The sequence below is a fragment of the Merops nubicus genome, unplaced genomic scaffold, assembly GCF_000691845.1.
Source record: "Merops nubicus isolate BGI_N331 unplaced genomic scaffold, ASM69184v1 scaffold24817, whole genome shotgun sequence".
NCBI classification, from domain to species: Eukaryota; Metazoa; Chordata; class Aves; order Coraciiformes; family Meropidae; genus Merops; species Merops nubicus.
The window spans coordinates 40,317-63,187 of NW_008622795.1; the positions used below are offsets into that span (position 1 = coordinate 40,317).

General features: G+C 44.8%; 1 protein-coding gene across 1 annotated transcript in view; it reads right to left on the reverse strand.

Annotated features, from left to right (window-relative positions):
• Window positions 1–12,101: 12,101 nt before the first annotated feature.
• FOXO3 (forkhead box O3) overlaps window positions 12,102–22,871 on the reverse strand; it is a gene marked incomplete at its 5' end in the record, with an annotated part of 14,404 nt that continues 3,634 nt past the window's right edge. The window contains one exon of the mRNA XM_008944917.1: window positions 12,102–12,260. The remainder of the gene's footprint in view (window positions 12,261–22,871) is intronic.

Here is a 22,871-nt window from a genome sequence, read left to right on the forward strand (position 1 = left end):
CAACCAAGCACAAAGGAGCAAGAGAATAATTTATAGCTGTTTGGAAGAAACTGCTCTAGTTTAACTCATAGGTAAGGGCAGTTGTGGAAAAAACAGGATCAACAACAGGGAGAGACCCCTGGCAGGTTCTCCTCCAAGTCTGTGCTCTGGGCAGGGCAGGCAGATAGGATCTGTAGCACCATAAATCAACTCACAACACAGGGAGAAGAGAAACGGATTGTGAAATGAGCTGTAAAATAAACATCTAATGTAAACATCGAAGAGGCAGTGGTTTGTTTTTACTGTCTGGGAGCCCAAGCCTGGTACTGGCTGACTTTGCTGGGACCCTGTTGGGGGGGTTGGGGGTGGTGTCACTGCTGGCCTCGTTGCAGAGCAAGGAGACAGAGGCCACTCTGCTGGCAGGAGAGGAGGCCAATCTCACCATGAGCTTCCCTGCTGTGCTGTGGCACAGCTCATCACATGCTGGCCCTGGTGCCTGAGCTTTGCCCATGGTTGCCAGCACGGGCTGCCTGACTCCTGACTCGGAGGGACACCCTCCCAGACACCAGACACCAGTTTTGGTGGCCTGGCAGCAGCAATGGGGACATCCCAAATGGCTTCAGGCTGCATTTTTCTCCAGGGTCCGGGTTTTCTGATAAGGAAGTGCTTGCCCAAAGCTGCCTCTCCCTGTCATGCCTGCCGGGTCCCTGCCCATGCCAGCCCAGCTGCTCATGGTCAGTAGGACTTTGCTGCTTGTATCTTCTCCAGAGTCCAGCTCATCTTCCCTGCTGGGAAGGTCAGCATGTGCCCTCAGCAGGGGAAGCTGGCCACCTTTGAAACAAACCTGACTCACTGCAGGAATATCTACCTTTTCCCCCGTGTTTATACTTCTGCTTCTTCAGATTTGCAGGCATGCAACCATGAGACAGGTCAACAGATTCCGAAGCATGTGGTGCCCCCAAGAGAAGCACTTTCTGCACTGGTGTTCATCAGGAAAAAGTTAGTTACAGGGCAGGGCATCTTCTCAGTGCTTCAAGTCTCACCAGGGACAGGAGAGAGCAAAGTCTGTTGGCAGTGAGACGTGCCTAGAGAATGAATTAGGACAATGTGTGGCTTCTTCAGGGGCAAAAGGACATACTAGAGAGCAGAAAGAAACCAAACTACCAGACTTTGAGCAGGTGGTTTTGCCACATCAGTACCTCTCTGGGGTCTGGGGCACACCCTGGCTCACATATCAACACACTGGGACAAGATCACCCAATACCTGTTACACTCAAACAGGGAGAAAAGATATCAGTTTGCTACTGTGCCGCAGGTAGAAAGGGCACAAGCCTCTGTGCTTTTGTTTTATTTAGTTTTGGTTTTAAAGCTCTTTTAACTCCTTAAGGCAAGTCTTAGGAGCATGAGGTTAAAAGGTACCTCGGGAGATCATCCTCTTGCTCTGAGGCGGGGCAAAGGAAATTTCAGGCAAACATTTTGCACCCAAAAAGACCCTTAATGAAGAAAAGTCCAGGCCTCTAGGAAATGTGTTCATTACCCTCACAGCAAAGAGAACATAACCTACGTTTGCTGCAGGTGAAATACAGCTATGTCCTCTTCTTAGTGGGCAGGATGGGTTTTTTAATTAGTCTTCTATGCAAGGAGGCAGTTGGTGTCCCCTCTCAACCTGTTCTAACAAATAAAATCAGCCTTCTCCCATAGGTCCCCATTCTCACTGACTGATCATTCTTGTTGCTGTTCTTCAGGCTGGCTCCAGCATCTAGGACTGCCCCAGTGCCACAACACTGCAGCAGGAGCTCAGGCAGCTTCTAGCTCATTACTACCCACACCTTTTTTCCAGTGCTGTTGCTTGCACCCCACTTGGCACACGCGTAGCTGATCCTTCCTTCCTTAGCATGGTGCTGTGCACCCTGGTCTACTGAATTTCATCTGGGGGATTTTCCCTCCCAGTTCCTCGTGGTAGCACATGGTGGCACTCGTCCTTCTGCACGAGGGCCTTGCTTAGGGTGTGGAGCACGTGTCCTCCAGCTGCTGTGCTGGCTATCACACCAGCAGTCAGAGGCTGCTGCCAACTTTTGGGTTTTCAGGGCCCCATGGCCATGGGCATCCAGCCAAGGCTGGGTGGGGCAGGCAGCATGGGGACCAGGGAGACAAGTGTGGCACAAGATTAGGCTCACAGGAGGAGGATGGGACAGGTGGCTGGGGAGATAGTGTGTAGGTCCTGCTTTGGAAACGCACATACAAGAGCTGATAGTTGTTCAAGTGTCTCAGTGAAAAACCAGTTTCTATCTCCAAATTCCTCTTCTGTGGCTACCACCTGTAGTTCTGCCAGGGTGAAGGGGCTGAAAACTGACACATCGCCAAAAAATCTGTGGGCACAAGCAGAGAAATCCCCAGGGGAAAGGGACTTTTAGCTGATGAGCATTTCCCAACAGGAGTGTCTGCATCCTGTATTGCCCTACCAAAGAGAGCGGAGTGGATGCTGATGAAGATGCTGATCTTAATTGGGGGAAGTTATCCAATTCCCCTACTCAGTTCATACTTTCACTTATGCCTATAGTTTTATCATACTTTGAGTTTTGTACATTAATTTTCTGTGAAGAAGCCGAGCACATGCAGCACTCTCTGAGCAAGGCTTAGTACATGCCCAGGGTGTATGCTGTTACATTTGTGGGTAACTGTCCCATGTGTATGGTACAAGGGTCCCTATGGGTTTTTTTCAGGTATCATTATTGGCTGTTGCAGTGTCAGCACCAAACACAGACAAGTGCAGTGAAATGTAAGGGTCTGTACACTTTCCCTGGTGTGGCACAGATCTCTGCTAGGATATACAGATTTGGAAGTAAACGCTTAAACACAAGCATGGTACTTGAGCAGTTTGGCATAATTAAGATTTCAGATAAGAGGGGTCAGAAGAATGAAATTCTGCTCTATCCATTTCTGAATATGTATCCTTTGTTTGGACTCTTATTATGATCATAGAACTATAGAATCTTATATTCCAAGTGCCAAATTCAACCCATCTGTAACATTTATAGTATGGCTTCGTCCTGAGACTCTTGGCACATGGGTGATGTCTGAGACAAGGCTAGACCAAAAAGAAATGTCTGTGTGCTCTCTGTGTGTGTACAGGTATCTTAGACAAGTCACCTTTAGATGGTCTTTCTTCAACCATGAGCTCATCCAATCTGCCTGTATGATAAATTTGACCTTTAAGTTTGTCTTGAAACGCGGAACATGTGTCTATAGAGGACTGTCAATTATAGTGGAAAGAAACAGATAAGCCTTTTGTTTGCTTATGGATGAGGTGATCATCATAAAATGTTCAAAATCTGTTAACCTTTGGGAGGAAAAGTTAGCATATTCTTGACTCACTGAAATAGAGAGAATCAGAGTTTTCCAGTTTTATTTTGTGGATTACAGCCCAGGGAAGTATGACAGGTCAGAAGAGCCAGCACTGCCAGAGGGCAGGCATCATGGTTAACTCTGTAGATGGCTGTTGTAGGCTGCATCTAGGTTGTACAAAACTGCTTCAGAACATCCATTTTTCACAGAAAGACTCAGCAGAGAATGAACAAAGAGAGACACTTTTAAAAAGAGCAAGTTGTTAATTTTTTTTCTATTCCTCTGTCTGTTTGCTCTGAAGCAGTGTGCTCATGTCCCTTTGAGCAGCCATACCTGGTAGAAGTTCCATAAACCATTTGTAATTACTCTCAGCTCTGCACCTCTTTACCTTAGCAGACCTTTAAATACAGCCACCAGTTTCACATGGCCTGCAAACTTGCTATTCCATGTGAAGCAATATTCAAGGTTTAGCCTATGTTAGGAAAAGGTGGTTGACGTAGACAGACCAACAAATTGTGTCTTCAGACTCAGATGTAGCTTGAAGTAGCAAAAAAAAGAATGCTTCTTGCTAGTGTAGCTGAAATGGAGTGAGATGTACTGGGAAGGAGCTCTTGTCAGATAACTCTGTTACCCGGGCTTCATGCTTATATAAAAAGTCATTTAAAATAATCATATCCACAACTGACATTACTGACTCCACAAACACTTCAATATGTGGCCTTAGAAAAACATAGAATGTAAAAAATTTAGAGAATGAAATAAAAAGAAATGAAAAAAAAAAGGACTTCTTCTCAAAGAAATGTGCATATGGATCAAAAATTAGGAAGACCATTGCTGACAGCAATGGGAAACACTGGTGACTTCACACGCAAATCAAAGAATGATTGAAGGGCATGAAGGAGTGGTTCAGGTGCCCTCATGGCAACGTACAATTGAAGGGTAGCATTTGATTTGGCCCTTTTCGTGTGCTGCCTTATTTGCCATCCCTGTATGCTCACATATCTTGACATTTTCTCTGAACACACAGAGAAGGCTGCTCAGATGCATGGTCCATGAGACAGGTAAGGTGGGAGCTGACCCACCTCCCCCTGCTTCTTGCACATGCATTTGTGTGGGAAAACCAAACCATGAGAGTTTCCTGCTAACAGCAACATCATGTCATTGTCCCTAATTGCCCTTTCTCAAGAAGGGAACAAAGCTTTGGACAGATAAGGTGAAGAGATTGTGGAAAAGCAAAGATATTCAGGGAGGCGCTTTAAGAGGCTGGAAATGTAACCACAGAGTCTCAGCCAAGTCCCCCAGGACCCAGCAATTCAGGGCACTTTCTGCAGAGGACCTGTCACTTTGATATCCTCTAGTAAAAAACAGAGGGAAATGGGCTCACCCTGAAGTGCTAGTTACGCCGGAGATAGAGGGAAGCAAGGCTTTGTATTTCTATTATTCCAGGGTAACTCCTACATAACCACTCCCACTCTGTTGTAAGCTACTTAGAACTGACCCTTTGGTGACAACACGTTGGCCCACCTTCTCCAGCCCGCAGAACAAGCACAACTTGACTGCAAAGTGAAGATACCTTGTGCTACCTTCTCCTTCTAGCTGTAGTCCTAGAGGCAGAAGCTTCACAGCAGACTCCTGAAGGTAGCTGCTTTTCTCAGGAAGAGACTTTGATATCTCCTATCTCTGAAAGCCACTATGATTTTATAACTGCTTAGGCACAGCTGAGTTTTGACTTAAATTGTGGCTTTTCCATAGGAGTCTGCTAGGCTGAGTGACAGTGCATAGCAAAAATTTCTGTATAAATGAGACAGCCTCACCATAAATTTTGCTTAACAGATGCACACTGAGGTTGATAACACTGTTTGATATTGCAAGTATGACTCTCAAGAGAAGTGTGAATGATAATGGGTTTTATTTAATGAGTAAAAGGACTCAGTTTTTTATTATTTTATGTCTTTTATGAATTGGTTTCTAAGCACTGACTTTTCTCCAGGACATTCATCCATGAACTAGTTAATGGTGTACAAGCCTGGGTAGCCTTAAGTAAGAAGAGCCTATAGAGATTTAAAATAAAGGGCTAGTGAAGTAAGAATCTTCTACTGAAACAACAAATGTGACATGAGAGGCTGCCCAGATACCAGGGCCATTGTTCAGTGCAGAGGTATGGAAAGGCTGGACTTCATGCTCCTGGAGGGGAAGCTGTCAGGAGCAGCATCCTATGCTGCTCCCCAGGGAGGACCTCCAAGCACAGGAAACAGAGCCAAAGCCTGATGTCCATGTGGTGCCACGCACCACGGGTGCCAGCAGCAGCCTCAATGCCCATCGGGGCGTGTGAAGCATGGTGGCCTGCACAGCCTGTCAGCACCACCACAACTCCAATCCCTACGGAAAGGCAGCACTTGGGAATTACCTTATGCTTTGAATTTCAGCAAAACCAAAGTTCTAATGTATCACCTAAAAAATGAGTGAAAATTGAGGAGGAATCCTGACTGGGACCATATCTGTTTTGGAAGTTGGAAAGATTTTAATGAGATGTTGTATGTTTTTTCTGTTTTCCTCCCACTTCACCACGTTATTCATGGGATATAGATATCTACAAATCTTCAGATCTGCATGTCACAATGTACCATTAAATTTAAATTATTTTAAACGATGTCACAACTGTTACCCCCATTTAGGCCAGTTGTTCCTACTGAATCAAGACATTTTATCTTGTTTTCTAGATTAAATCAGTTCCTTGGTATGTCATCAAAGCATCAAACAATAAAAGCAGGAGATGTTTTGTTCTAATAAGTAAATGTTGTGGCACATGCAAAACTACTGGTGTCATTAGTATGTAAAGGAAATATAAATGCAAAAGTAAAAGGTCTAAACCACAGTTTCTGAATTTTGTCAGACAATTCTGAAGCTTTCTATATATGTGAACAGCAAAAAAAAAAAAAAAAAAAAAAGTAAGCTTAATATTTTTGGTGTTGTTGTTCCAACAGAATTTTCTATGTTTTGTGTTTACATGATAAAAGTATTTTAATTTTAAAAAATTCCACAGGCAGATCCAGTGGGAAAAGAGCTCTGTGGGCTAGGTTGGGCAACCAGAGAAGCGATGAAACACTGCCGAAGTCACTGGCAGTGGGATGAATTTGTGCACCATGGAGAGCAGTATCTACTTCATCTAGCTTGGGCTCCACTTCACCCAAGAAGTCCTCCTTTTGAACAGGGAGATAGCAGTCACGATGACTCCACCAGAAAAAGAGGTAGCCTCCCAGATTTGCTTATCTCAACCTTCTTGAAAGCACCCCTAAATTCCTTGGCAGCGATAGCCAAACAAGAGCTGTAAAATACTGTTTTCCCTGGTCTGGTCAAACTTGCAACTCAGCATATGTGGCGGAAAGGTCCTAAAATAGCTCTTGGTTGCCTCACAAGTCTCGGCACCAGCTCAAAAAGCCTTTTGTCTTCTGGGACAACTTGGAAAAGTTTAAAATGTTTGGACTTATTTTGAAAGTACTCTGAAAGATAAGAGTGATCTATTCCAAGACCGGGTGAACTGAAGGTCACAGCCAAGACATTGCACAACACACCCAAGTAGGTTCAGCAGAACGCTTGCACAGGATCTGATCAGCTCATGGTCGCTGCTGCTGCCGCTGTCTCAGTTCAGGGCAAAGCTGAGGCCCTTCCACCTGACACCTCACTGGGCCAAACTTTTTCACCATTTGTCCTAAATATCAGGGAGGCAATGTCAATGAGGTGGAGAACATGGGTCCTTCCCTGCCTGAGGGCTGTTGGAGGAACCGTCAGAAAAAACAAGCAAAACAGCTCCATTTCTGAGAAGAAGCTGCAATTCCTGCAGGGCAAGTGCACTCTCACTCTGTGAAGGCTAACACACACCTCATTCTGGTCAAAGGCTATTTTTTGACTGGATCTGGTAGTATTTAAGGCTATCTCTAGTTAGGACAAAGCCTGAATAGCTCTTGGTATGTTGAACAAGGGATATCCCCAAGTTGCTCTTTACACTGCAGTACCTCACTGCAACACTCTTGTGGGCTTTGCACAGACAACATGGTGGTTGTCCCCCCAGAGTCACTGGAAACCTCTCCCTGCTGTGTGAAAAGGCTCCTCTTTCTTCAAAACATCATTACTCCAAAAAATCATATACATCTGCGGCTTCCTGTCAGGGTGGGAGAAGAGTTTTTGGTCAATGTCTCATGTTTCTGAGCACACCCTCCAGTGCCTTGGCCAGAGCCCTCGGTATAACTTTCTGCTGAGTCAGGCTGCTGGGTTTCTTATCCCAAATCCCATATCGTGTGGTTTCAAGTACTCCAGGCATTTTTCAAAGACAGTTTGAAACCCAGCCAAAACCACAGGGTGTGTGTGTGTACTTGCAGTTGGGCTGGTTGTCTCCCAGGATGGGCAAGCTGGGCTGCAGCTGACAGGTGCAGCCATCATCCCAGGGGACAAAACCCTGACCCCAAAATCAAATGAACTTTGTGATTTCTAGCAGCAGCAAATGATCCTATTGGGGATTATCTGACCACCAAAACTACAGTGGGTTGGCTGAAGGGTTGAAGTGCAGAGGCTCATGTAAATACGCATTTGCAGACTGCAGTGGATGCAAGACCAGGCCTCCTCCCCAGGCCCAAACCCACCACCAGCTGGTTTCACTCAGTGCTCGGAAGTCCCCAGTCCTGCATTTAGATGTCTGCCCAAGACACAATAAAATAGAGCAAAGGCAAATGTCCAATGTAGAGATCCATTATGCTTTATTTACATGCGTCACCATCTCTTTTACAAACTAGATTACAATTTAAAATGGAATACACAAGGCAATATCTACTAACACCAAGTGGAGTAAGCACTGCGTTTCTACTTCGTTTGGAAAGGGGCAGGTTTTGCTCCAAAACAAACTTCCTTCCAACCTCTGTGTAGTATATTCCTCCAGGGCAGCATCTTTTTTTTTTTTTTTTTTTTTTTAATATAAAATCCTCAGTAAGACTGCAACATGAGAGCGTCTGCTTTCAAATGAAAGTACAAGATAGCCCAAATGAAAAGTATAAACTGTTCAGCTCTTCGGTATGTAAGACGGCCATGCGCGATAAGGCTGTGGATTTAATATTCTTCCAATTTACATGGCTTGAAACAAAAACAGATAAAACAGTTTTACAGATACTGTATACATATTTTTTCCAATCATGCAACTTTTTTTTAAAAAAAAAAAAGTTAAACATGTGAAGCCAAATGTACAATCCATTTTTTCTAACCAATAGTAACAAAATGTATCTGGTCCCCCTTCGCATCTGTTGGCAATTCCTAAGGTATATCGTGTACTAGAAACACTTACAGGACACCGACTGCCAAACAATGACATCATTTTAGAGAAATACATGACCTAAAAGGTAACTTTTTGAAGCGGTGGCACAAAAATTTCTGGAGTTAAGCAGTGGTCAACTATCTGATTATTCTCAAGAGAAAATATTTTTTACAAAATCATTAAATCAAGCCCCAGACCTGTGACTAGGAACTGCATAAATGCCACCTTTTTAGAACTCCTTTTTTAGACTAAGTCTTTAAACAAGAACTATGTCATTGTTCTGGACCATTATCTGTTTTACACGGTTCCAGAAGGAAAGCTTCTAGGCATAAACATGTTCAAAGACTGAACAAATTTTCAAAAGATAGGTTCCCAAAATTAGCCATTCAAGCCTGTATTTTGACACCTAAGTAAGTGGCCCTTTGAATTCAGCGAGATTTATTTAGCACCTCTGGAGAGGAGGGTGTTTGCTGGGCACCTCAGCAGGCGTAGAAGGTGGTGACCTTCCCCTGGGCCTGGGGGGACCTGGCACCTCTCCTTCCTTCAAGAAGCGATGAGGACAGAGCAGCTCTCCCCCTGTGACCACACTGGAGTCCCCGACATTAGGCGCCTGACACCAGGCACTTCTGTTTGAAAATTTTGGCCCCCAAAACGAGCAACAGAAACCAAACCAATCTGAAGAGGTTGGCCAAGTCCAACCCTCTTCAGCCAGTACTGGGATGTTCTCCAAAGCAGGGGCCCAAGGTATCCCAGACATGCCAATGGAATTGCTTTCGTTGACATTGCTGGGAGGCAGGTCAAGCCTTTTAGCTGCTAATGCTTTTATTTATTTATTTTTTTAAAAGTTCTCTGTCGCTGATGGGCTGTCTCTAAATCAAGTGGGTTTTCTCCATTTTCTGGACAGAGTGGACCATAGTTCTCTTTCATTTCTGCCAGCGGAAATGAGCTCCCCTGAACTCAAGGGGGTAGGCTGCTGTAGCACAGCAGAAGTTGCCCCCACTACCTTTAAGCTATTGGGCCTTCCCTTGCCTTTGACAAGGACCATATCCATACCAAGAAAAGCAATGATGGATTTTGGTCACCTTGGCCATACCATCAAGTCAGGCTCTTACTGGTGCTGTCAGTGACCCAGTTGGTGGTTCTCTGGGCAGGCAGCCTGGGTCTCACCAGAGGCTCACCTGTGCTGCGGTCAAATGCTGTGCCCCGACATTGTGACCCAGCAGGTGAGCTCTGCTGGTGGCTGAGACAGCAGGGCAGGGAGACAAGCCCAGCTCCAGGGCGGCAGCTGTGGAGAAGCCTCAAGGAAAGGGGGACTGGAGGGAAGCCCCTCAGAGTACACTCATATTTTGGGGTTTACTAGGAAGCTGACAGCTAATGCTACACGCTCAGAGGAGGCTGGTGATAAAGCTCTTTACCGATTTTGGTAAAAGGTGCCTGCAATAGGACTCTGATAATCAAGGCGACCTCTAGCCCAAGTGACCACTGTGCCACATGGGTGTCCTGGGTAGCTGGTTGCTGACAGATGGGCAACGAGCATCAGCTAACTAACTCCAATACATGTAATAAACTAGTTCCCATGCTGGCAAATAAGACCACTGCAACGGAAAAAGAAAAGAGAAGTCTTTTTTAAAAGGTGAATGACAAACCCTTGGCTGCTTGGAAGAGTTGATATGCTACAGGGCTACAATAACCACAACTGCACAGAGTCTACACAGTCATAACTGCGGGGAGAAACCAAGAGGTGCATCTTTACGAGAGAACAGCGTGGGGGCTACGATACAAAAACAAAACTTCCATCACACTAGGAGCTGTTGTTTCACCAATATCACCTCAGGGACCTGGAAAGTAAGGAAGGAGGAAGGGCCCATGAATGCATGTGTGTGTGTGTGTGTGTGTGTGTGTGTGTGCACGCGCACGCGCGCGTGTGTGTGTATATGCCTGTGTGTGCAGCGGCAGTGGAGAGAGAGAGTCACTCCACTTTGCATGGCACACAGGTCAGTGGGAACTCATGCACTGAGACTTTGGGTTAAAATGCTAGTTTGTTTTCCTAACATCCATGCATAATGATCCATTTCTGTACATAATAAAATATATTTATATATTTATATGCATAATGCTTTTATGCAAAGAAAAAAAACCTTCATATATCGCTTTGGAGAATTATGTATACACTGTCCTATTCAGAACCTCTTCATACCGAGTTCCTATGTACCACTGGTGTTTTCCCCTCTTTTTTTGCATCCCTCCCCCCAAAATACTAATAAAAAGTAATCAAACTTTCCAGATTATAGAGAGGATCTATACAACACCATACCTTTAATTCATTATTATTATCATTATTATAAATTTTACAAAGAAAATCTTAGAAGCAAAATATATAAAACTGCCTTGTCTTTCAGTGTCATTTAGCCTGTTACAATCTATGCTCATATGAAAAGCCATTTGTATGATACTGTCACCTTGCCATTCCCTCTCCTGCTTCTTCTGCCACAACGGATTATACATCACGAGAAGGAAAAAATAATCAAGGATATGTCCAAAACAAAGAAACAAAAACGATTGCTGATGCAGTGACACACCCTGCAACAACCTGCACCTCAACTCCCGCCATTTCCACTTCAAGTCACCTGCCGATGCCCAGCCTCTACGCTCAGCTCTTCTGCCAAGTGGCAGGCTTCCCTTCAGTTTCTCTTTGTCAAATACATTTTTATAGGTGGCTCTGCTCAACTAAACTCCTTACCAGCTCGCTTGGCAGGCGCAGCCTTGCTAATGTAAGGCAGGAAGGGAGCCTGCTCCGGTGGGCAGCAAACGGGCTCCTGCCTCAGTGCCTGTGCGGCAACGGCACCCACTGGCCGGCCGGCCTCACAAGCCAAGAGGCCAACTCGACGGCTTCCCTCGGTTTGCATCAGCCCTGGCTTGACGTTTATGGAGAGCAGGGGTGTACCATTCAATTTAAGGAAAGAATAAGAAAGAAACAAACCAACCAACCCAATAAACAAAGAGACCACACACATCACCTCTCTCTGGAATTCAGCGGCGTGATTGGTGTAACAAACACCATATATTCAGAAACCCCTGACGTCTGAACAGTGTTGGGTTATGATCATTTCCTTGCACGTGCACAGTACTTCAGATTCCCCAGGGAGAGAAAGCAAAAATGGTCAAAAATCTAAGGAAATCAAACTGGAGGTTGTAGCGGGGAGGGTGGGCAGATGGGAAAAACCTCCAAAAAGAAAAGCCAACTTAAAACATCCCATAAACCATTAATATATTGAAACACCACATACTCATTGACAAGTAACTACTGTAAAAGCTACACAGTGTGTTCTCAGCAGGATGGTGCTGAACATTGTCTCCACAGCAGGTGCTTGACCATCCCAGAAAAGGAAGATTTTGCATACTTCAGAATGAGTTCAATTCCAAAAAAAAAAAAAAAAAAAAAAACAAAACCAAACAAAGGAAAAAAAAAAAAAGAGAAGAGGATCTTCACTCCATAAAGGGCCTATTAACAGTCTGCTTCATTAGGAAAATAATGCAGGGTTCACAAAGGTCGTAAGCTGTAAACAGTATCACTGTCCACTTGCTGACAGCAGATTTGGCAAAGGATTCTTTCTACATCTCGTGTCAGTTTGAGGGCCTGGAGAGGAAGAAGAAAAAGAAAAGATGGTGAGACTGCTGCATATAGCAAAAAAAACCACAAACAAGTAAACCTTCAAACACAACAACGGCTTACACTGACAAGAAATTCTGATTTATTTGCACCCAGAATCTTCAAACTTACAGCACAGACTAAGTTGCACCATGACCCTGACTGAAAATGCATCTCCCTTGCCAAGGTTTGAGTGTGCTGCTTTGCTGGCTTAGCTATTCTCAAGCAACAAAGAAAAACCCCTCTCTCCAAAGAAAAACACTGGCCAATTCTGATTTACAGAAACCCAGTGCATCATCTATTTGTTAAGTTTATTTCCAGATGAAGCACAAAAGGGTTTGCCAGCTTTTCTCCATTTTTTACAATCATTCTTTCTCAGCATCACCAAAAGCCTGGACAAATCTTCGTCAAATCGGCATTTGACATTGACAACCACGCCTGAAGGACAGCTGTAGGAGGTTACTCAAGAGAGGCAGCGAGGAGCCATGAATTTTGGTTTGGATTTTGGATTTCTCCATTTTCCTGTTCCTATGACACACCATCAGCAGACAGGGTCCACCCAGCTTTCATAATGAGTTTAGAGTCCAGCTTATTCTGTAGCCATGAAACTTCTCTGCAAAGGGAAAGACGCCTTGGATGCAGCATGGAGATGACTACAAAGGGACATGGTAAGTAGATAAAACACTGAAAACAAATGAACACTTCAATCAAAGGGGTCAAGGGGCCAGGTTTTTAAAGGTACTCAGTGGCTTAAAGATACAGGCAGGCACCAAGTAGGGTTTTGGAAAGTATCTACATTTAAACATTTCCATTAAATCCTTTCACATCTCCAGAGAGTCCACTTTGTAGCCATCTGTGTTGCTGGGCATTTAACTTCTGGCTCTGAAACACCTTCTGAAACTAGGGCTTAGTTCCCCACACCACTCACAACCTGTTGAGGACTTTGGCTGAGATGAATGATCGGTGATTTTTTAATACAGTGCAAGAACAAGGGGACACCTACTAAACCCCAAAAGCCATTCGAACTGGTTACAGGAACCTCTTTACTCCCAAAAGATCCTGGCATCAGGCACCCTCACAAAATATGGTGGATTTAGGGGGACTGATGGATTTATCTGGACCAGTGTCTCCTGCAAGGAGGATCATTCAAAGGCTGTCATGAGATGATTCTCTATCCCTGCCCCTCTCCTAAGGTGCCAGACACTGATCCTGTGATAACATTTTATTAAAATGACCTATTCTGATAATGCTAAATGACCGATGGAAATTTAATCATTTTGTCTCATGGTTATTAGAGCAACAGCGTGACAGCTGCTCCCTGCGCCATTAGGGGAGAACTTCATTCAGCACAGCTTAGGGAGCAGACAGATTGTGCGTTTCACCCAAACAAAATTTGGCTTTAGCCTTAATTATGTAGAGGGTTTTGGGGTAGACTGTTTTGTGAATAAAGGGATTTCCTCCTGGATCAACATATTGATTTCTTCATTTTCAAAGGGCAAATTAATGCTAGCCATTCGTTAATGTGACTGCCTGGCAACAACTCCATTTGGTAAGTGTGTCCTGATGGCCGTAACAAGGTCAGGAGAAGAGACCCAGACAGGCCTGATAGCCTGCAGTGAAAACTGGCTGGTGGCTCGTATGCAGCTCAAATGAGTGCATGCTCTCTTCTCTATTTCTCATTAAAGCCTTAGCACCAGGGGGGCTGGAAACCAGTGACTTCCCAAAGCACAGCCTCATCCAAAGGCAAGGCTCGGGTCTCACGTGCCACAGCCTGGCAAGCTACCTCCCTCTCATGTAGCCACCAGTCACACTGAGCCTGGGCTTATCTTCAACATGTGTGAGAAGTCTTGCTGACTTTGAATGAAGCCATTAATTAAAAGTAAAACAGCACCAAAATGCCCAATGAAGTACCAGAGTAATGTTTAATGTTTAAATTGGAAATGTATGTAAAATATTGTACTATGAAACAAACTGACAAGAGAAAAAAACTGAAGGATGGATGATGGTAAGCATCATTTGTGAAGTGGCACTGCCTGGTATTTTTTCCCTGAGGAGACTTATCCTTCAGACAGTGCCAACATTTAGGAGACAGATGCAAGGCTGAGGTGAAATTTCTGCATAGCAGAACCAAACCATGATCCATTTTCATAGCTCTGTTTACATGGACTTTCCAAATGGATTAGACAATGAAAAGACAGATCAAAGTCTTAACCTGCTTGCTTTTGAATTACTCCATTAAATTTCAAATGATCCCCCAACACTGTCACTTTCTGTCTCACCACAAAAAGCCTCTGTTAACTCCTGCTGCTTCACAGCAGCACGAAAACTGTCTCAGCCAGGGAAGCAAGCACTCCAGTTACGTGTCCATTTATCAGTGGTCCTCAACCACAACTCCCCAGAGCCTCTCTATCCCTGCCCCCAAATATCTCCAGCTGCATCTTGAGACACCACAAGGTTTTCTCCCATTCCTGACGGCTGTGGGAAAAGCTCATCCGCTGGAGTGTCACCCTGAATCTGCAGAGGCAGATGGGGTTTCTCCTCTGGTGAGCCAGAATAATGCTGTCCTCTTAGGGCAACATGCAGCTCTCCAGGTAAAGTACTCCAGTCCCCCCTTTATCCTTTTTCTTGGCCTTTACTATAGGGCCGTGTTTTGGGGGATAAGGGCAGCACAAGTATGAGCACAGGGAGCAATGAAAAGATACATACAACAGAGGTCAAAGAGGGACACAAGAAATGTGAAGTATAGCAGGGCTAGTGGGTTAGAGCAGCGTTTGCTACCTTGCCACAGCAAAGGTGTAGAGCCCTCTCTTATGTGTGGCATGGTTTCTTGTTTCTTAGGCTGAAGGGAACTTCCAAAATGGGCACTACTGGAAAACATCATCTGCCTGTACTTCTTAAGACACTTCCTGGAAAATTAACTGTTCTCCCTTGTAAAGCTCCTCTGCCAAACCTGAAGCCCATTTTCAATCAGGGAGTGGAAAGGAAGGAGGAATTGTAGACTTTCTCCTACAGTTTCATACACTTCCTTTTCTTCTGACTTTCTTCTGAAGAAAGCAAAGTCTTTCTTTGGAGTGCAGTCTTCACAACTGCATTGATACCTGGGCTCTGCCGCACACATACATACACACTGAAAATAGAGGCAATTCCACTATGGCTGTTTTCAACCCCTAGGTACAGAAGCCTGGAACAAGATACATCTGCTGGATGTTAGAAGACTATATAGAACTATACCAAGCTATAGCTTATGTGAGCATATATGCATGTGGTTGGTGAAAATAATGACTTTAAAACAGGAACAGAGAACGCATTAAGTGAGGGGTGAGGACACACTCCCACTTTGTCACATCCCATAGACATTTTGAACCCTAGACACTAAACCTGTTTATCCCATTTGGTAGAAGAGCGTAAACCAAAAAGCAAGTATTTATGTATTTTCTAACTCTTCAGCTTGCAAGCAATTATGTGGGAGATGAGATCCCCCCTTCTTCTATCCTTTTCTCTGCGCTCCTGTCCTTCTACCTTGCTACTGACCAGTTACAAATGCTATTCTTGCTTTACTCTGTGGCTGAGCAGTTGGTTGTGATTTTCCTCCAGCAACAACATTTCCTCACCCCTGTCTCACATCATTCCACCACTTAACTGGAAGGCCATCTCCCAAGACCCATGCCAGCTTGTGCACCGTCAGAGCAGCTCTGAAGGATCATCTGCCACCTGTTGCTTTCTCCCTTTGATTCCCAGTGGTGCCAATTATGCAGTACTGGAAATTGTTTCAGGATATAAAGGTGATGCACTGATGCTCCCCAGAGCCAGGACAGATAACGTGCATCGGTGGTAAACTTACCAGTGAGCTAATGTAACCATCAGCACATACAGTTTTGTTATATGAAAAGGTATGTGCTCTTTTATGTAACTATGGTATGAGAGACCACACTACCAAGACACAGCTCCTCTGTACGGCAGCCTACCAAGGACCTCCCGATTTGGCTGGAATGCTTGTTGAATGGATTGCATCTTAAAAAATATCATCACTTACAGGTCTGTAAAACAAGTGTGTTTTCTCTGGGTACCATTCCACAATAACTTCCCCAGGACAGGAAATAACTACTTTTACTTTACAAAGACTTGAGATGCAAACATTTTGAAGGAAACCTGCATCCTTTAGTGACAGATGTGCATTAGTTTTGGTGCCTCTGTCTCTTGATTTGTCATTGTCACCAGCAGTACAGCTTCTACTCCAAAATGGGGGTATGCCCAAAAAGCAAAACTTGAGTATGTGTGGTAACAAGTTAATATTCTGCCTGAGGTTTCACAGTTCAAGACTGAAGAATCATAGAATAATAGAATGGATGGGTTGGAAGGGACCTTAAAGATCATCTAGTTCCAATCCCTCTGCCAGGGGCAGGGACACCTCCCACTAGACCACATTGCTCAGCTCCCCATCCAACCTGCTCTTGAATACATCCAGTGATGGAGCATCCACAACTTCCCTGGGAAATGTGTTCCAGTGTCTCACCACCATCACAGTGAAGAACTTCTTCCTTACATCTTACATAAATTTACTCTTTTCCAGTTTGAAGCCATTACCCTTCATCCTATCACTACAAGCCCTTGTAAAAAGAATACACAGTATTTGTTCAGAAACAAGTAAGGAAGATAACTACTGTGGCCAATCTAGTTACAAAATTGCAGCATGAGTTTTTTTTTATTCAAGCAGAATAAAAAACAGGAATCCAAATGCCATGCCAGACACGCCACATTGGCACCCTACAGCACTGGCACCTCACAGACAGCGTAGGCTGCACCAGGATGGCTCTTTGCTGAGGCAATGCTGAGGACAGGGTGCAAAGCCCAAGAGATAAAAAAGAGCAGGTGACTTAATGTGCTTTCTTTCCTGAACTTCCATGCATGTTGCAACTTCACTTATTCTCTTTAAGTTCTACTCATAAAAATAGGTCTTTTTCAGGTCAAAATAGGGGCAGAGAATGAGGTAGAAGGACAGATAAGAGTAAGAATACCAGCACAGAACTAAGACTTATGTGAGCTAACAAGTTGCTGTGCTGGTACTGGAACAGACATGTAAGCACAAAAGTGACTCTTTTCCTTCTGTTGCTGCTCTTCTGCTCCAGGAAACACTGCAAACGATAGCAGACTATCAAGTATTTTGGAAGTAAATATAACTAAAGACAGTAGATCATTCTCTCACCCTGTATCAGCTCCCTGGGACAGAAGACTTGCCCAGAACTGTAGCAAGGTGCCAGAACTATTGATATGCAGGTTATTCTGATATCCCACTTGTCTACAGGACCTCGGAAAAGTCCAGGCTGGAAGGGACTCAGCATCAACTTGTCAACTTTTGTTGAAGGCAGAGCCTTAGGTTAGGTTATTCAGGGCCCTGTCAAGCCAAGACCAGAATACTTCCAGCAAGGTAGAGTCTACCACACCTCTGGGCAGTTAATTTCACCCTCTAAGGTGTGTAATGTCCCTTCAACCCATTGTACATATGAAAAGGAGACACCCAAAGAGGAATTGGACCACCCATGCTCACACACTTAAAAGTAGATCGTGATTTCCCTAATGGATCAGGACTTGATACTGAACAACCAAATTTGCAGGAAGTTCTGCACTTGGTTGCAAGTTGAGCAGGCACATGCAGACTCCACTACATAGGTCCCAGTGTGGCTGCCCATACAAGAAGACCACATGCTGACACACTTGGTTTTACACCTACAGGCGTGTCAGTGCACAGTTATGCCGGCTTTCCAGCACAAGCACTGCTGATCCTCAACTGTTGTTGAGAACCATCACATCTGGCTGGATTCAATCCTCTGCCCTGGCCAACAAAGGAGGGTTTAGATTCAGGACATCATCTCTCTACAAGGTGTCCAAGACTTTTTACTTGACAACCTTATAGCAAGTTTTATCCCCTGCCTTTTGTTCAGGGTCCTGAAGAGCGGGGTAGAAATTCTGCCAGTTATGGGTCACACTGCCCCTGACTGAAGGACGTCGGACTGGGTGTTCAACATAGCACACTTCAGGCAGGCTGCTGCAGGACTAGAGGAAGAAGGCCAAAAATGCTTGCAAAATACTTCTTCTGTTAGGGATGAAGCACATTGGCTGGAATACCGATACTTTCTTTAGGCATTTGGGAGCACTGGGAGGGAGACCTCTACTGTGGATTAGAAAAGGATGGATAACTACTTCACCTATGCATGACCGCAGAAGGATTTTGCTTGCACTTTTGAATCTGAAGAATAAGAGCTGCTTTTTAGAGTAAAAGGTTACCTGCATGGCTGGAAACATCCTGAATTACGGGTTTACAGTGCTATGGAAACATGCTATGTACTCTTTATTCTGAATGTCCTCACAGAGAGTTTCTTTTTCTCTGCCAGGTACCAAGCCTATTTTTAAAAGATCCTCCCTGCTACGGATTCTTCTCATTTTCCTCTGCAGTAAGTTGAAAATGACAGGCCAATAGTGCTCACACAAAAGGCTTTCCACCATGTTTATATAAGGCAAGACAGACTCTATCATGACTTACAAGTAGTAGAAAAGGCGAGAGGGAAGGTCCTTCTTCAAAACCAGATTTTCTCAACATTTGTAGGAAGTAAATTACCTATAAGAGCCAGCAGAAGCAGGCGGTACAAGGGAAAAACAGTGGGCAAGATATTCAGCTCAGCTGTAGAAGTGCATAACTGCAAGCCATTCTCCACGGCATCATCTGGGAGAAGTGGCTTTTTTTCCTGGAGTAACGGCAGACAACCGTGGCTGCACAGTGGCCTCCCTTAGCTGAGCTGCATCTCCATCCCATTACTGCTCAGCAGATGTCTGCTCCGACAGACTCCAGCAACTGCCACCCTGCCCAGTAATCCGAGTGGAAAAGCTGATTAACAGCCCCCAAAGAGTGGGCCAGAGCAGAGCGTTCCCACCACCCAGCCGCAGGTACCCAATTTAATGGGGTCAGTGTCCCCAAACACTCTGTGGGACTCAATCAGGGACAATGCTGATGGGAGGAGCATCCTGGTGGAGACTCTCCGCTGGCAGCACTGGGATCCCAGGATGGTGTTGCACGTGAATCTTTCCTTTATCCTCTTTCCCCAGGCCAGGAGAGAAAGGCTGGCTATTTACATACGGTACTACTCAAGTAAGTGCACTCTTGCTGCCTATGCTGTACCTGTGCTCTTCGGCTGCCATCAATACAAGACTTAAACCTCTCTGCCTGTCAGTTCAGCACCTTGGCTGAGTGATGAATTGCTACAAAAAAAGATCTTGACCTTTCCTCAGCTGCATGACGCTATGTTTCTAAAACGGATCTCTCATTACGAATTTCTTCAAGAAAATAAATTTTTAGGGGGTGGTATTTAAAAGTCTGGTTCAAGAGAAGAAAAGAAAAACCACCTGTAACCATCCCAGCTATCAGTCAACAGCATGTCTGGGGACCAACAATGATCTGCAGCTCTAAACAATCATTACAGCTCATTCACATGAAAAAGACTATTTGTGAAGACTCATTCTGTAATAAAACCTGCGTGCTGCTGATCTGGGGAGGAAAGCACTGTGGAGACCAGTTGATGCAGGCTGTTCTAAAAATATCGGTTTGTGCTGTCATCTGGTGAGAGTATGTCATCCTGTAATCTTGGCATCTGCAGGGACAGCAAGTTTCTGCCTAATTATTGCTGCTGAATCACATGACAAAGCATGAGGTACTAAAAAATATCTCTATACAAAACACAAACAGAAGAACACCCAAACCACAGGATCAGACCACTGTCCTGGCTTCAGCTGCTGTACACTTACAACACAAGCCTGTGGAGGCAACCCTGGTTTTTACAGATCTTTTTCCTGGGTTAATAAAACCCCAAAACATAAACCCAGATTTAAAAAACACCCAAACCAAAAAAGCCCTACTCCCAGAAGGAGTGAACAATCCATTGTGTCTGTGTGTCAGCTCCTGCTGCCTCCACGCAGCAAAAGCCACAGGATCCCTGAAAGCGTAGGGCCGGTCGCTGGGAGTGAGGGGCTTCCATGAGCACTGTGGCCAGTGGGACTGCAGTGTGGGCAGCCCCAGTGGGCTTTGCCCAGCTCTCCCTTCTCCTCCTCCCCAGCAGCCATGAGTGCTGAGTCTGGCCCCACACCACTGCTGTGTTCCTGGGGAGCAAGGAGCCTGCTCAGGGCAGGCCCTCCTTGGAGTTAATGGCATCCCTGTTCACAGAGAAATAAGTTTTCTACACAGATATTTTTGTTCCAACATTAAGCTTGGCACGTGATGTTTAGCTAGTCACAAAACCACCTTTCAAAACTTGGGCTGGCTGAAACAACACTTGAATGTTAGAAGTGTGCCACCGCCTTAACCACTAACCTGTTAGAAATGGAGCAGAAGAATTTGCTGCTCCTGAATTTCCTTTTGATTCTTTTAAAGGCAGTCAGCCCCACCTTGATTCCGTGTAAGAAATCTGCCAGCCCTACCCCCCAGACCTCATTTTTGAAAATAAAAGAGGAGGAAGTGCAGCTATGGTCCTGAGGCAGTCAGAATCCTCAGGCGAAAGGTCCACCAATTCTGGTTTCCACATTTCAGCTTACTGAGCAGGAAACAAGGTTTCTGGTAAAGAATAAAAATACTCTTCCTCATGGCATATTGTCCAGAGGTCTCCGATTCAAAACTCCAACCAACAGAGATCTTTTCACTACCTAGTTCAACTTTTAAGATGGTGTTGCAGTGAATAGTAAAATCATCCTCAGACTTACACATGCATCTTTGGTATCAATTTCACTCAGAAACAGGTTGAACACTAATTAACAATTTGGCAAGTAGTCCAAACTCATACAGACTAATGAAACACCAACAGGCATTTGGTTACGTTTCCTAGGATATTGTTCTATCAGAGACGTTAATCATCAAATTGTGCAAACATTCAATGATTTTGCTATTAGTAGCTTGTGCACCCTACTGCTACAGTAAGATGCTGTGGGACCTAGATGATGCTAGGGCAAAATGAGTGACGTTAACTGATTTACAAAGTATTTTAATTGTGATTTTCAAACAAGGCATCAACGTGATTCCAGCATAGCTCTAGTGCAGAGCCCGGAGGCATCCTGCTAAGCAACACACTGAAATCTCTTAGAAGATGCAGCTAGGTGAGTTTTTTCAGATGGTGAAACCAGCTTAAGAAATTCCTGCCCTGCTTGTGCTGAGCCATCCTCCACCTCCCACCCAAGCCCTGACAGCACAACTGCCTGCATGGCACTGTTGTAAACCGGATCACTGAAATAATCACAGTAAAAACAACTTCTTGGACAGATTCTGATGCTGGAGGACACATTTGCCCATGTGGTAGCTGATCATCAGCTCCTGACCTTCCAGGCAGCAGTAAATGTCCCAAACAGTCTGTCCTGCCAGACTGTCTGGGACTACCCTTTGGTGAATGCCAAGTCCCTGGGAACTTGCCAGCTGAGAAGGACCACGAAGCAAAGTGCAGAGTTGTAGGAATCCTAGGCTGAGAGAGGACCCAATAATTTCAAAACAAAAGGTATTCTAGAGACCAGTGAGGGAACAGTGACATTTTCATTTATTGATAAACGAGCTTAAAAACCAAGGTGATGATTATCTGAGTGGGTGGAGATCATATCCAGCGTGCCTGGGAAACAGGCAGCAATAGAGGAACAGAGGGCCCAGCCAGTTTAAGAAGGGAAAATTACATCTGAGTGACTAAAGCAAGAAAAAAGCATATTGATTTTCTCCTTTCCTTCTAGTAACAAAATCAAACCAACAAACCAAACCAAACAGCTCCAAATTCATTCATATGCCTCAGTTAGGGCCCTATGAAAGGCTGGGTATAGCCAGCCTCATGGGCACAGGGCCAGCCTGGTGGGACTGGGCAAGACTCTCTCCAGGGACTGTGCACAGGCTTACGTGCAGAAAAGGTGCACAGCCACTAAACCTGCAACAGTGGCGTCTCCTGCACGGGACTTTTACTTCCCCTATGAAGAAACTATAGCTGATTTTCCTCCAAAGTAAATCCCCCTCTATATGTAGAGTATGCATAAACTAAATACCTATGTATTTGGCTTCTTTCTTTTCTTCCTGAAAACTGACTCCAACATTTCTCTTATTTTTCATAGAGAACACAGCACTCACTATTCCCAGGTATGCCAATAACCCGTTGTAATTGTTTCTGCCTGCCTGCAAAATGCATCTGGCTGCCCTCATGAAACACATTTAGCACGAGTAAGCGCCAGGCTGCTCTGCTTGAAAGCATTCCCCAGTCTTCAAGCCTGTAAATATTCATTACTGGGATCATGAATGCCACAGAGTGAAGATTTTAATTCTGGGGTCCCCATTGCTATGGAGAAGTAACCGAGAAAGCAACTCGGAATGACTGCATCCAATGTCACACGAGGTGACTCTATCAAAATGTGAGATGCTCACAGGGAGGCAAACTCTCACACAGCGCTGCTTAACAGATGAGGAAGGGTGCATGATGAACCAGTTCAGCAGAAATCATCTGCACTTGCACCTGATACCGGAGGCACCCCGCAGCAGCCGGGCCACTTGTCAGAGAGAGGGAAAGCGGCTTCCCCAGATGGCCGGGACGGAAACCCCGG